The sequence below is a fragment of the Falco punctatus genome (assembly GCF_963210335.1).
Source record: "Falco punctatus genome assembly, chromosome: 10".
Taxonomy (NCBI): domain Eukaryota; kingdom Metazoa; phylum Chordata; class Aves; order Falconiformes; family Falconidae; genus Falco; species Falco punctatus.
The window spans coordinates 1,775,376-1,789,170 of NC_137590.1; the positions used below are offsets into that span (position 1 = coordinate 1,775,376).

Sequence of the window (13,795 nt, forward strand, 5' to 3'; positions counted from 1 at the left end):
TAAGCTAATCAAACAACAATTCTTTTACTGTCAGATTTAAAGACAGAAAATGATGCATTTATAGTATCTTTTCCTAAAAGGAACATCTGATATAGTTTGGATGAGTCATACCCCGGAAATGTCTGGTTTTCTTCTCTGGATAAAAAGACGCATTTGCAGATGTCTAGACTGATTCAAGCAATGCAATTAATGTGGAAAGCTTGTGTCAATAGAAAACATTTTGGAAAGCCTAAGTGAATGTATGTTCGTTAATGAAGCAGCAAAGAATAGGACTAACAGGAATTTTCTGTTAGGCAGATGTTGAGCAGCAAGAGGTAGTGTTACAATACCTAGTTCTTTAAGGCAATGCCTGGCAAATGATTCATTGTATTTGTAGGTATCAGTGGTTATAGTCTTTCTATGAAATTTATGAGACTTATAATAACTTGGAATTTGGCTGTCTGACAATGTAGATAGTGAGTGAAGTGCAGAAAAACTTCAAAGATTGAGTTTACAGATACAGAACTAATAGATTTATTGGAACATGTTTAGTAAGCACTTGGGAAATGGAATTACCATGTTAATTTCTGGATTCTGTGGTCTTTCTAGAATCCAGAACAATGTTTATCCCATTTTTTTCAGTTCTTAAAATGAAAACGTTATTAATGTCTTTGGATGAAGTTTTGAAAGGCTTGATTTATCAAGGTTTATTAAAGATCTGAGTGCTTGGAAAGGGCAACAGAAGGAAAATACTATCACCATTTTAGGCTGACTATCCATAGCAGCATCTGGCCTTGATATCCTCCTAGATCTAGGATGGATATATTCTGGTGTTTGAAACCCAGCTGTGGGAAGGTCACATTCCCCTCCAGATGTTACATAAAGCTCTTCGTTCAGTTGCCTTACAGAGTGGAGGTGGCATCTCCTTATAACATGTCAGTTTGAAATGGTAGTCTTTGAGTCTGAGGGCAGGGTTTCATGGCAAAAATCTGGTAAATCCTTCAGAAATAATACTTAGGCTAAAAATGCTTTTTGTTTTTTTTAGTTTGGTTCTTCGCAAAGAAGTCAATGCTTTATTGTTGTTCTCTTAATAAATGACACGTTTTTTTCTTGTTTCTCCTTCCTTAAAGGGCTCAATTTTGTTAAATGTTGCAGTGTTTTGTCTAGGTTGCCTCTCTTGCCCTGTGTGGGTGTAGGTTTTCTTCAGGATGGGCAAATTAACTAAGGCAAATACTAACTTCACCATAGAAGGCACACGGAGCCCAGTATCATTTCTGTGCTCAGAACAAAGATAATTTAATTTTTATCTTTTTATTTTTTAGGAGGAGCAGATCTAGAGGCTGATCAGAAAAACATGCAGATCGTGGGGATTGCTTTCCTTTTTAGAGCAATTCCACTGGCTGAACTGCATATAGAGCTTCTAGGTAGGTAAATTGTCACAGAGTGGAAACTCAGGACAATCAGAAATGCAATCTGAGCAAGCAAATAACTGTATTCCTTCTCTGACAGATAGACAGTTTGGCCCAGATTGCATGGCTGTAAGTGTGGAAGGCAAATTAGTCAGATTAGGTTCATTACATGTAGAGCAGAGGGAGAATGGATACATCTAAATTTAGAGGTGTAGTGCAAGATCTGAGCAGGGGATGGTGGACAGATGCAGAATTTACTTTTTAGTAGCAGTGAAATTCCCTAAAGCCACCTTTTCTCCAGTCTCAACAAGCCCAGGCCCCTCAGTATCCCCTCACTCAAGACAAATTTGAGTGTTGGTCTGTGGGTTTTGCCCTTACCTGTTACAAAGGTGAGGGTGATGAAGGAGCTTTAGTGACATACAGACCTTGCTATAACTTGATAAGGTAACCTTTATGAAGGGAGAGAAAGAAGCTTGAACGTTCCTATTCTGGCTTAAAGTTATTGATATGGCAAGAACACAGATATTTTTCGGACACAAAAACTTTATTTTAAATGGAAAAAAAAACCCAAACAAGGAAGACAGAGGGCAGAAATGCCACTAGTGAGGTTGTCAGCATAGACCTGGGCAAGATGCCTGTGCAGTGCAGGTTGCACAATACTGCAACTCAAAGAAGCAGAACTTAAACCCAAGCAAAACTGGAGCAGCATCCCAACTATCTAGCTACATGTTTTTATATTAGTGTGTTTATTCTACGGAGGTCCTCTCAGTCCTCCCTCTAGGTGGAGCTTGTTGTAAAATGCTCTAGGAAGCTAAAAAAAAAAGTGTTTTCAGGTCATAGTTTGTTCTGGTCATAGTTGTTATGATTATGAAATTTAATTCGCACTCCTATTGTCTCAGCCTTCATGCCTTTGAAGTTGCAGATGTTTATAACTTTGCTATCAAGGAGACCAAACTGCACCAAAGATCCTGAGAGGAAATAAGAGAAATAAACCCTCTCTCACCCAGCGCTGAACAAAATGAAGCCCGCGGACTCCACGGGGCCAGCAGCGTGTGCGCAGTGAGCAGTGCCCTGCGGCATGCATGGCTGGGAGCTGCCCTGTCCTGGCTGCCTCCAGGTGACTCTCACATGTCCTCTGCCATCTCCGTTGTGCTTGAAGAAAATTATGCTGTTAGTACGTGTCCAAGCAGGACTACGTTTCCAAGAACTGTCCTGGCTTTGTACCTGCTTGCCTTGTGTGTTCGCTCTCATTTCAAGGCATATTCATATTCAGGCAGTGTAAGAAAGAAGCTGGGAATTAGGATGAATAATTGAAACCCGTCATGACGGGTGTCAGGTGGGGAGAGCAGAGAGGGGTCCCCTGCTCTGATCTCCTGAATGGACTTTGCTTAGACCTCTAGAGAATGAGCTGTCCTTGGGAACAAGGGGAAGATTGTCCTCTTACAAAGCCTGGAAAGAGCAGGGTAGGTGTTCATGGTGGGTAAACCCCAGGGGTATAAGCGTCCAGAGGAAAACAGGGCTCAAAGACCACCTGAGCTCTGGCATGGGATTCAAGTTTGTCTCTGTTAGTGTGGATTTAGGGGCAGAAGTAATGACTTGGTTTTAAACCTAAACTTTCAGAATTATCATTTTGCAAAAATGAAAGATAAGTTGCAATATTTTCCCCAAATACAGAACAACCATGTGAGTATCTAAGAACAGTAGACATCATCACCTACAAATGCAGGAGAAGTCACCCTATCACAGCCGTTCTTTAAAGTACTTGTTATGTAGATATGTTTGAGAAGAGATAACAAAATATTATGCAAAAAGCAAAAAAAAATAAATGTTTCAAACCATTTATAATTCTGGAGAAAAAAAACCATATAGTTTTCTGTAGAAAATTCTTGCTGAATTCAAGGTGTTTGATTACTATTAACTTCAGAAATAATGGAAAGAGCAGGGCAGGGAAATAAATAGACTTTATACCTAAAGTAAAGGAAGACTTGTTTTTAATGAAGTTTTGAAAGAAATTATTTTTCATGGAGATGGGACTATATGGTCCACCTTATGAAGTGGTTTGTGGGATTGAGGTAGTAGCATATAAAGAATAAAATTGCTCCTGTATTACTTATCTGAGCTTGGGTTCATACAATAGTCCCTACTCCTTTGTGTGTTTATTCAATGAAAGAAAAGTTCAATGTTTTTTAAGCATGCATTTTAAACTTGATCATTGATTACAATTTTATAGAGTGAAAATTTAACCTCTCAGTCAGTTTTGTAGTAAAATTCCACACCGAACTGAGTGAATGCCACACCAAGCTGAGTGATAAATAGAGGATTATCTGTGAAGCATGAATTGAGGGAGAAAGAAATTATGGTTCTTTGCCTCTCCTCAAAGACAGAAATACACGAAACTGAGAGAGACATAAAGCAGTTCTTTGAACTTCAAAAATACTGCTTAAATAGATTTCTGCTGAAGACAAAAAGTTTACAGGCTACAGCATGAAGAGAAACATCTGCTTGTGGATGGCAGCTGGGAACTGAACATGTACCACAGTAGGACAACATCTGGAAGTGACACAGTGCGGGGTCTCCCTGTGGAAAAAAGGAGATTTTATAGTATCTATGTAAGGAATGTATCATTTGAAAACAGATTCAGCAGTGTGACTACTGGGAAACCAGTGTTGCTTTTGCTGTCCCTTCTTCGTGGCACGTGTATGTAAATAAGCAAACCTTGAAATCTTTCGATGTTTTACAGTAGCTTCTCCACTGTGAATTCTCAGTTGTTGAGGATGATTAAAGTTCATATAATTTATGGAGCCTTCTGCCTTTAAAAACAAAAAAACGAAAGACTTTCTGATGTGTTTGTTTCTTTAGAAAGATCTCTACCTTGGCTTTTGAGAAGCATACTTGGACGAGTCTCTTGGAAAACAGGTGGAAATGGAATACTGGCAGCTGAAACCTGTGGGACTTGCCCAGCACCGTCACTGGTGGTTCTGTGAGCTGTGCCACAGCTCTGCTTGAGCCCTGCAAACAGCTGCTGGTAACCTGCTGCTGGAAGCTCCGTTCCACTTCCTAAAGCCATGCTGTGCAGGTGCTGAGCTTTGGTTCAGGTTTGTGTCCCTTTGACAGTTTAAGGTCTCTCAGCATCACCCCTGAGACAAATTCTTAGTCTGAATTTTCATTTCACTTTTACTCCATCGGTGTCCAAGGAGTATATACCACATACCTTCATTGCCTAGCGCAGTGAGAGGTGTGGGAGCAGCAAGGAGCATGGGCATGGGAGCTGAAAGCTGCCCTGTCTGGCCTTCTCGCCCCAGCCCCTGTTGGTTACTCTCCAAGTAATTCAAACACTGATCTCAAAAAGAGAATTTAGCATTTGCTGACCCTTAATCCCAGCTTCACAATTACTCCACTGCCACCAGCCCAGCTGTTGTTTGTCAAGATGAAGTGGTTTAAACCACAGTGCGGTTTGTTTGTTTTCTGTGGTTGCTTTTCCCGACCCCCCCCCCCCCCCCCCTTAAGTTGAAGTATGAAATAAATTTTCCTGGAATAGGAATAGTCATTTTCAAAACTGTGCTTGCCAGGAGGAAAATTGCTCTACATTCCACATGGATATCCCCCTGGTGCTGACTGGTGTGTGCTGAAATGCTCACAATCAAGAGAACTGAGCATTAAGTCAAATTCAAACTTCATAATGATGGCACAAGAGATGTGTCAGAAGGGAGCCCCCTAGGGCGTCCTGCTCCAGACACTTCAGCATAGCTTTCTGCAGTCACACAAATCACTCCTCTTGAAACATCCTCGTTTATGTTTATTTGTGGTCACTTGAGACGTACTTGTTGAGGGGTCCTTGCTTGGTGGTGGTGGCAGGTAGTCTACTTATCTTGAGAGCAGTCCAAGACAAACTGTTGTGCAATACAGCGGGGTGGGTGTTGCTCTCCCTTATTTTGCCAAGGCATGAGTGTGCTTGGTGCCTTTAGAAACAGAAGAATAACTGCATGTCTGCAAAAGACTTTTAACCAGAATGTTCAAAGTTTTGCTCCTGAGCAGCTCATGTGTCTTGTGTTTGGAGGTTACTAAATGAACAGCTGGTTTTATTTTTCAAAATGGGGAGGAGGGGGCACTTACACACTTTCAGGCCCCTTTCACCAATTTGGCATGTTTTCAGGTAACATATACCAGAATATCAAGTGATCCCTGTTGGCTGGATGCAGCCAGTTCAGCTATCTGACATCAATAAAAGCACCATAGTTGGATACTCTGAGTTAGACACACAAGCGGGGTTATATTCCAGCTGCCTGAGCTGAACACTCTGTTCTCCTGGGGCTGTCAGAGCCCTGGATAGGTCTAGCGTGGCCTGAAGTACCTCTGGTAGGCTAGTTCTGCATGAACTGCACAGGACTTATCGTCAGACGTACTTATAGTCAAAGAAAAGGTATCTGGAATCACCGTGTCTTTTGTGTCTTGTCTTGAAGCCATATTTGGTTCACCATGTGGCCATAGAAAATCTGGCGTACAGTGCTGGGCAGAAAGGGCGAGCTTGGCAGGAGCACGGCTGTGGAATATGTGGGCAGTCATTCATCTTAATTTGTGCAGCTTTATATGGATACTAATTCCTTGGTCTGTACTCAGATGACAATAATACTGCATTGTTCTATCTTATTGTAATTTCCCCCTTAGTAATATCAAATTCATTTCTAATCAAGACTGCTGGGTACAAGCCAAAGCAAGGTATGCCATGGCATGCATCGCTAAAAAAACCCTTCGGAGGCTGGGTGCCTCTCTCAGGTGAGCTAATGTACTTAGTGTGCATGCATGCTATAAATGCTGTGTCCTGATGTTTGATTTCTACGTAACTATAGAAACAATTACAGCAGTTTAATGCCCTGACCTCTTCCCTTTCATTGACTCATGGCGATTCAGCACTGGAATGAATCTTTATTTTTTAGGAGCTCAGTCAACTGTTTATGTTTTCTTGTAACTCCAATTAAATGTCAGCTGCATTCGACAGCGTTTGAAGCTAACAAGCTGAAGAGCTCCTTTCGGAGGCAATCCTTCACAAGACACACAGAAGAACCAATGTTTTGTGGACTCTGCACTGAAACTCTTTGCAGGAATTGGGGAACTTCTGTTAACTTCATAGTCGTGGTGTGATTTTAAAGAACCTGCATTTTCAGAGTTGAAGGGCTTGAGACGTTAATGGCTGTCTTAACGTGCTGAGATTAGGTCTGAAGTCTAAATGTTACTTGAACAACGTTTTCCAGAAGTATGTAACTTCAGCAATTGGCTTCACCCTTGGTCTGAGATGACTTAAGAGTCGTACAGGTACTCTTTCTTTGTTTTGCAGCTCTGCCCTTACTAAAGTGTTTTATTCTTTTTCTCTTCTCCATGTGCATTTTGCTTTGAGAATCAGTAATTTTTGTCGAGATCCCTTTGCACCCCTCTCACCTTCTCTCCCGTGTCCAGCCAGCTCTGTGCTGGCCGCTGCCAGGACAGCGGTCGGAGGGGGCAGCGGTGGCGGCGAGTGGGCAGTGGGCAGCCAAGCTGCTGGTGTGCAGCACAAATCCCAGCCTCTCCAAGGGACTTTGAAATTCATAAAGCAACACGAGTAACTTATTTTAAATATTTCCTCTTCCATGTGGCCGTTGGACTCATTACTATGGCATCTATGAGTAGAAAATTGGGAATTTAAGAAGCAGAATTTTCAAAAGCTAGAAGCTTACGTCCTGGTGAGTTCAATGCGTTCCTGGCTGGTTTTCATGTTCAAAGGGGCATTTTTTACTTGTATACTGGAGGGGCTCACCCCCCCCCCCCCCCCCCAAGTCTCTAACCAGTAAGCACGAAACAGATAACAGAAGTATAAGGGCTATCATTAATGCGATACTGTCATTATTTTGACTGTCACTATTTTCTCTATATATTTTTTATAGGTGGTTACAAATTTTTTACCTGCTATGCTGTCGATTAAATAACGTCTCACTATACTATCAATTAAATAAGGTATATGTTCACAAAATATGTAAATAGAAACATGGCCTGGAGACTATTGGTTTCTTATTTGGCTTTTTTTTTTTTTTTTATACAAAACTTTCTATGATTCTAGTAAGTCAAAAGAGTTTTTTGAAACCGGCTAGCGTATTCATGCATGATCATAAATAGTAATAAAACTGTTTGAGAAGTCTCTAGATTTTAAGTGCTGTTGAGCACCTCCATGTTCATGGGCACAAGGCAGAATGACTGACAGTCATTGCCTCTGAAAATCATGTCTTCAAGCAAGTATAAATCTACACATAGAGACGCTTAACCTTTTCCTACATAAGTTTTGATCCTGTGCAGAGATTTCACCTACGCAGTCCCTGGATGCAGTACTTCCTATAAAGGCAAGGTAGAATTTAGTATCTTTTCTTAGCCCAAGTTATCTTTTTTTCAGCAGCTTCTTTAAGGTAGGTAATGGCATCTCTTTATTCAGAAGTGGCAACATAAAAATATGTTGTTTGCTGTAAAGATGGGTTCCCTAACTTGTTCTTGTGGTTTATAGTGAAGTTGGGTCTTAATTTTTGAAGCCTAGTTGATATTTTGAAGCCTAGGGATATTACTGAGCATTGGCTCCTGTATGGGGAGGCACATTTTGGCATGTTTCTGCAGGGTTAAGCTCATATGCCATCTGTGGGGGACGTAGTTATGAGGGCTGGGTTCATGGCCTCTGCCATGTGTTAACATCTTCAGTAGTTTCACAGAAACCTCTTTCACACTGAACAAATAATTAGGTAAAAAAGTCAGTGGTGAGAATTCGACTATCTAACCAAAAAAGTAAAGGGACATCTTTAGGTCTGAAAACAGGATGTATAGAATTATTTTGTGTGCTTTTAACTGTAAAAGCTTGTGTGATGCGAGCTGTGGATAGGATTTAGTTGTGCGAGAACTCTGTTTTCAAATACACCCGTATTCATGAGGGCAGGGGGAGGAAGTTCTCCCTGCCGGAGCAGAGATTGCATCCAGCTGTATGGAAATCAGTCCCTGACTTCCACATTCTGGCTGTACTTCTGACCTCATAATTCCTTTTCTGTCTTCTCTCTGTCTTATCTGCACTAATATAAAGAGAAATGGAAATCTCCCCAGACACCTGACTTATGGCATTGAAATGCCCACAGTTTCGAGATTAAAACCAGACAGTGTGAGGCAAAGGAGAGGGAAAAGCTGTGGTTACTGCTGCGGAGACCAAGAGTTATCGGAGTAAGAACATACAATTGTAGCAATGGTCTTAATATATTATCCACCTGCAAAGGCTGATCCACTGAGGGAGAAACCAGCTCAAAAATCACAATGAAATCTTAGGCTTTTCTGGACATGGCTTCAGCAGTAAGTGGCAGGCAAGTGAGCAGCTTAACAGAAGTCGTTAACAGAGCTGAACCCTCTGCTCTGCCTGAGAGCGGTATAAAATGCGGGCAGGGCAGGCGTGGGTTGCCCTGCAAGTGAGCTTCTGGGGGGGGACAGATGGGACCTGGGTCTCCCCCAGGCCAGAGGTAGTGCTGAAGGTGGTGTGCTGTAAGGTGGTCATCTCTGACTGCCTGAAGTGCTGGGGTGGTGGAGTGCCACACTGAAGGTGCCACTAGAAATCCCAGGACCCCCCACAACTCACAGTGCCGGTAGTACTTCAGCAAGCAGATTTTCAGTCTGTAAAGCCTGTAAGTGCAATATTTGGTTTGTCATGATGTGATGTGCCAGCCTTCTCAGGGTGTCTGTGTCAACATTAATCAGTTGTGATTGTGGCAGTCACTGGGTCTGCAAAGCAAAAGTCTGTGAGAAGCAAAAGCCCATAAAAGAAAGCAATGCCAAGTGAAAGTTTTATGTAACTGTGATGTAGCTCTTATTTCTTTTACTTCTCTTCTGGCTTGGAAGGTATATGATTTAAAGTTTTTATATTTTATTTATTTAACAGAAAAAATGTGTGTGTGTGTGTGAGAATTGCGCAAAGTTTAGCTATCTCTTGTGAAAATAGAAAGTGTGGAATATGTTCTGTCACTGGTAATAAAATGTTCCCTTTGACTTGGCCCTAATGTTTGTAAATGTTTCATTTCAAGTACTCTAGGAAAAGCAAAAGGAGTAAAAAAAAAAGCTTCTTCACTAACTTGCTGGGCAGGAACAGGAGGAAGGGACGGTGACTTTGCTCACTCTTACACAAACAGGTAGCCTCAGCAGAATTTTGTCATTGCAAGGCAATTTTTTTTTAAAAAGTACTATCCAGAGCAGGTTGTTTCATAATCATGGGTTTGCTAGATCCAAAGAGAAACAGACATTCTCTTTAATGCACATATTGCACAAGGATTCAGAGTGTTTCCTGAAAAGAGAACCTGCAGGAAAGCCAGTATCGAGGCTGTTACTGTGGCTGTTACCACTACCTTGCCAAAAAAACCACTTTGCTGGCTTATTCCAGGAAATTAAATAGCTCTTTTTGGCTACTGCCTTATTGACATGATGGTATTACCTGAGGACCATTATTTCAAAGTATCCCAAAATGAAAAATGTCTTTTGATTCCTTATAAAACTTCAGCTGTTTCTTCTGTCAGCTGATGCAGTGTTCATGACTCCCTGGACTCGCAGAAAAAAATTGCTGTAATTGTCATCCGTTTCTGTTCCCAATCTTAAGGCATTTTTCTTTTGTGTGTTTATCAGCACATCTTTTTGTTTTCTGATACAATTTTATATTCTGCTGTTTTTTTCAAATTCTGATTTCAAAACAGCAAGGATGGAATTATTATGTCACGCAGTAATACCTTGAACAGATTTACTTTACGCTTTTTGTAATGAAGAAGTTTGAAGCTTAGGGTTTCCAAGAACTTGGCTTTTCAGATGTACCGAAAATGAGGAAAAAGTTTGTGTTAATTATGCATAGATCAGAAAATGCTACCTTGATAAATAAAAATATTTTGCAGAAATATATTAATTGCAATGAACTCTTTCCAAAACACTAACAGGTTTTGATGACTTCTTGCCTTGGTTTTGTGCCTTTTTTGGAACAGTGACCCTAAATGGTTGGCTCTGTTGTTGTTGTTGTTGTTGATTTTGTGGTTTTTTTCCCCTCTCTCTCTCCAAAATGAGGGTCTCAGGGAAAACATCTTTTTGCTAGAATATATCCTTCTTTTTGTGTAGAAAAAAGCTTCTCAGTGCGAACTGGTGCAATACTCTTACCATGTAACAGGTGTCAACAGCAGCTCAGAATTATTTCAGATTAATCACTACAACTAACATCTTTAAGCTAAAAAAGGCTGGTAAGGGAGAACATGGTTTGGGCTTTGAACTTCAGGTTCAAATGACTAGTTCTTTTGATGCAGTGTTTCATGTCTCATGGCATGAGCTTGGTTTCTGAAAAGCCCTTATTGTTTAATTGTGGTGTTTTGACCTAAAGATCAGGCAATGCAGTGTGACCTCTGTGAAACAGCGATCTGTGGCAGCTACCCATGCTTAGAGAACAAGCGGGAAAGGTACAATCTCAAATACGTTCTAGTTTGGCTAACGGTCGGAAAAGGAAGTTGTCTATAAATACTGAGAAAAGAGGGGGGAAAAAATCCATCTTGAACAAAAGTAAAGAAAATAATCTCAGAGCTGGTGCATTCAGAGCTGAGACTGGTCTTCCTCCTTCTGCCAGCTCCTTGCATGCCTCTTTTGAGATTTTCCTCCAAGAAACAGGTCTGCAATGGGAACTCCTGCTAGTGGCATTTCTTTGTCAGTCTCTGCAGCTCTGATGCACCTTCAGACCATAAGGGACATGGAGCACTGTTGTTCTCTTGATTCTTCAGGGTGCATTTAGTTTCTTTACTTTTCTTCCAACACCACTTAATTTTTTGTGATTAAGAACTAATCTACCCGTGTGATGTCTGTGTATAATTCCCCAGGGCAGGACTCAATAGTCTCAGACAAGGTCAGACACTTTACCCCCACGGTAAGCAGAGAGAAGCAGTCATGGCCTAACCAGCTCTTCTCAGTCATTTTCTTGCTTTTCCCTGGCTGCCTGTGTTTTGTCAGGGTATCTCTCTACCTAATCCTTAGGAACGGTGTATAGAAGTTAATAGCTCATCCATACATCACCCCACTTGCAATCTCCACAAACAGACTCTTTAAAGCATGTAATCATACACATAAACAAAAACACGATGACACCTTGCTCAAAAAAAGGTGGAGGTTTAACTTCAGCCCTTGGTACTAGAAGAGCTGAGTCCCAGAAAGCTGGCCCTTCCCCTGGAGCCCCCTCCTTGGTGCCACCCAAGACCTTGAGCTCTGCAAGGAGGATAAGAGCCCCAGAAGTGCTTACCCCGAGGGGCAGCTCTGGCCCCAGTGGCGGGGGCGGGGGCGAAGCCACCCAAGGAACGCGTGTGAGCTACCCAGAAGGGTGGGTTGCTGCCCTGGTGCTGCCTCTCCCTCTTCTCACGGTGCCGTGAGTGGGCTGCCTGCACGATGGTCCCACGCTTGTTCCAGTGGCTTGGATGATGCAAATAGCAGAGGACGTGCCCCCCGCTTTGGGGTGTAACAGGTGAGCCAGGAGCCCGACTCTACAAACAGATGCCACATCTGCCGGGAAGTTTGCACCTGAAAACCATCTTAAAGGAGTGTTGCTTTCTCCTGGAAACACTTAGGTAGTTACATGTGTAAGTGTTACCAGATGGACATGCAATTATTTGACAGTTGTGTAACACTTTATTTCTGATCACAGAATCACATGTGTCATCTTAAAGTCATGCTGGGGTCCAATTGTTTTATTTTGCACTGATGGTAGTGGGTGAAAAAGTAAGAAGTCACTTAAGTGAAGAGGTGGATATCTGGTTTTTTTAAATTCTTTTTGGACCAAAAGGAGTTGATTTTGCTTCTTAAGGATTTTTTTCTCTTTTTTTAGGAAAAGTTCAATAAGAAACAGTGTTAGCTGGGATGCAGCATGCATATTCTCTCCTCAGGGTTACTGATGAGCAATCCAGGTAGACTACAGCTGATAATAGTTCTCCATAACAAATAATAGCAACGTGCAAGTAATTATTTACTGAGAGAAGCACTAAGAAACATAGTGTCTATTAAAACTGCATGTAAGAGCCTGGATCTAATGACGACAAGGCAATTACACCAGAAAGTGCTTCTACATGCTTTGTATAGGTTATGAAGTAAAGCATGCGCCTATGTTAGTGTCTTAGTTCAGACCAAGAGTACACTTTTGAAGATCTCCTGACAGATCCAATTTCTCACTTCTGGGTTTTTGTTGCAGCCCACTGGGTTTCTTACAAGTAAAGCCGCACCCCAAGGTGCTCTCTGGGAGCCCACCTAATGCACTCACTACCTGCTTGGCATGGCACCAGGTTAGAGCAGGACTAAACTAAAACCTCTGCAAAGTGCATGTTGTCAATGTTAGCTTCTCAAGTCTGGACTGTGCTGCTCCATAGATCTGATGCTACTGAGCTGCATAACAATCCGTAGCTGTTGCAGCTTTACTAAGAGTTTCCACCTACGCTACTAGCATCTAGTCTTGCTGTATTTGAGTTCATCTTGAAGCAATATCACAAACTGATAAATCATCATCACTCTGAAACTGAATAGGCTATTGGTAGAGTTGTGTATGTGATTGTTATTCATGTGAATGTCTAATTTCTTAAATCCAGGCAAGTTTCGCTGTTGCTTGTTCCCTGGAAACAATTGTAATGAAATAAAAAGGCCCTTTATATAAATTTTCCTTATTTCTGTCAACAGTGTTGTTAAAAGCTCTGCTAACTATTCCAATCTGTCCCTAAGTTCTCAGAAGGACCATATGTATTCTGCTTATTTCTATGTTTTATTTATGCAATCTTTCCACATTGTTTTAATTTGTTTCAGAATCACAGAAGCATTTAGGTTGGAAAAGACATTTAAGATCATCAAGTCCAACTATGAACCCAGCACTGCCAAGTCCACCACTAAACTGTGTCCCCAAGCACCACATCTATGCATCTTTTAAACACCTCCAGGGACAGGACTCAACCGTCTCCCCAGGCAGCCTGTGCCAGTGCTTGGCCACCCTTTTAGAGAAGAACTTTTTCCTTATGCCCGATCTGAACCTCCCTGGTGCAGCTTGAGGCTGTTCCCTCTTGTCCTGTCGCCTGTTACCTGGGAGCAGAGACCGACCCCCCTGCCCACAGCCCCTGCCAGGCACCTGTGGGGAGCAACAAGGTCCCCCCTGAGCCCCCTCCTCTCCAGGCTGAGCCCCCCCAGCCACCCCCCATCAGCCTTGTGCCTCAGACCCTTCCCCAGCCCCCTGCCCAGCTCTGAACATGCTCCAGCCCCTCAGCGTCCCCCCTGCAGCGAGGGGCCCAATCCTGCACACAGGGTTCCAGATGCGGCTGCACCAGTGCCCAGTGCAGGTCACTGCCCTGGCCTTGCTGGCCACACTGTTTTGGACACAAGCCAGG

The 13,795-nt window shown here is 42.2% G+C and overlaps 1 protein-coding gene across 1 annotated transcript in view; it reads right to left on the reverse strand.

Moving 5' to 3' along the window:
• The window catches only part of ASIP (agouti signaling protein), a 57,562-nt gene extending 43,972 nt beyond the window's left edge, over window positions 1–13,590 (reverse strand). Inside the window, exon 1 of the mRNA XM_080405697.1 lies at window positions 1–13,590. This exon is cut by the window's left edge and continues 17,173 nt beyond it. The gene's annotated coding sequence lies outside the window, so the exon portion shown is untranslated.
• Between the last annotated feature and the right edge of the window lie 205 nt (window positions 13,591–13,795).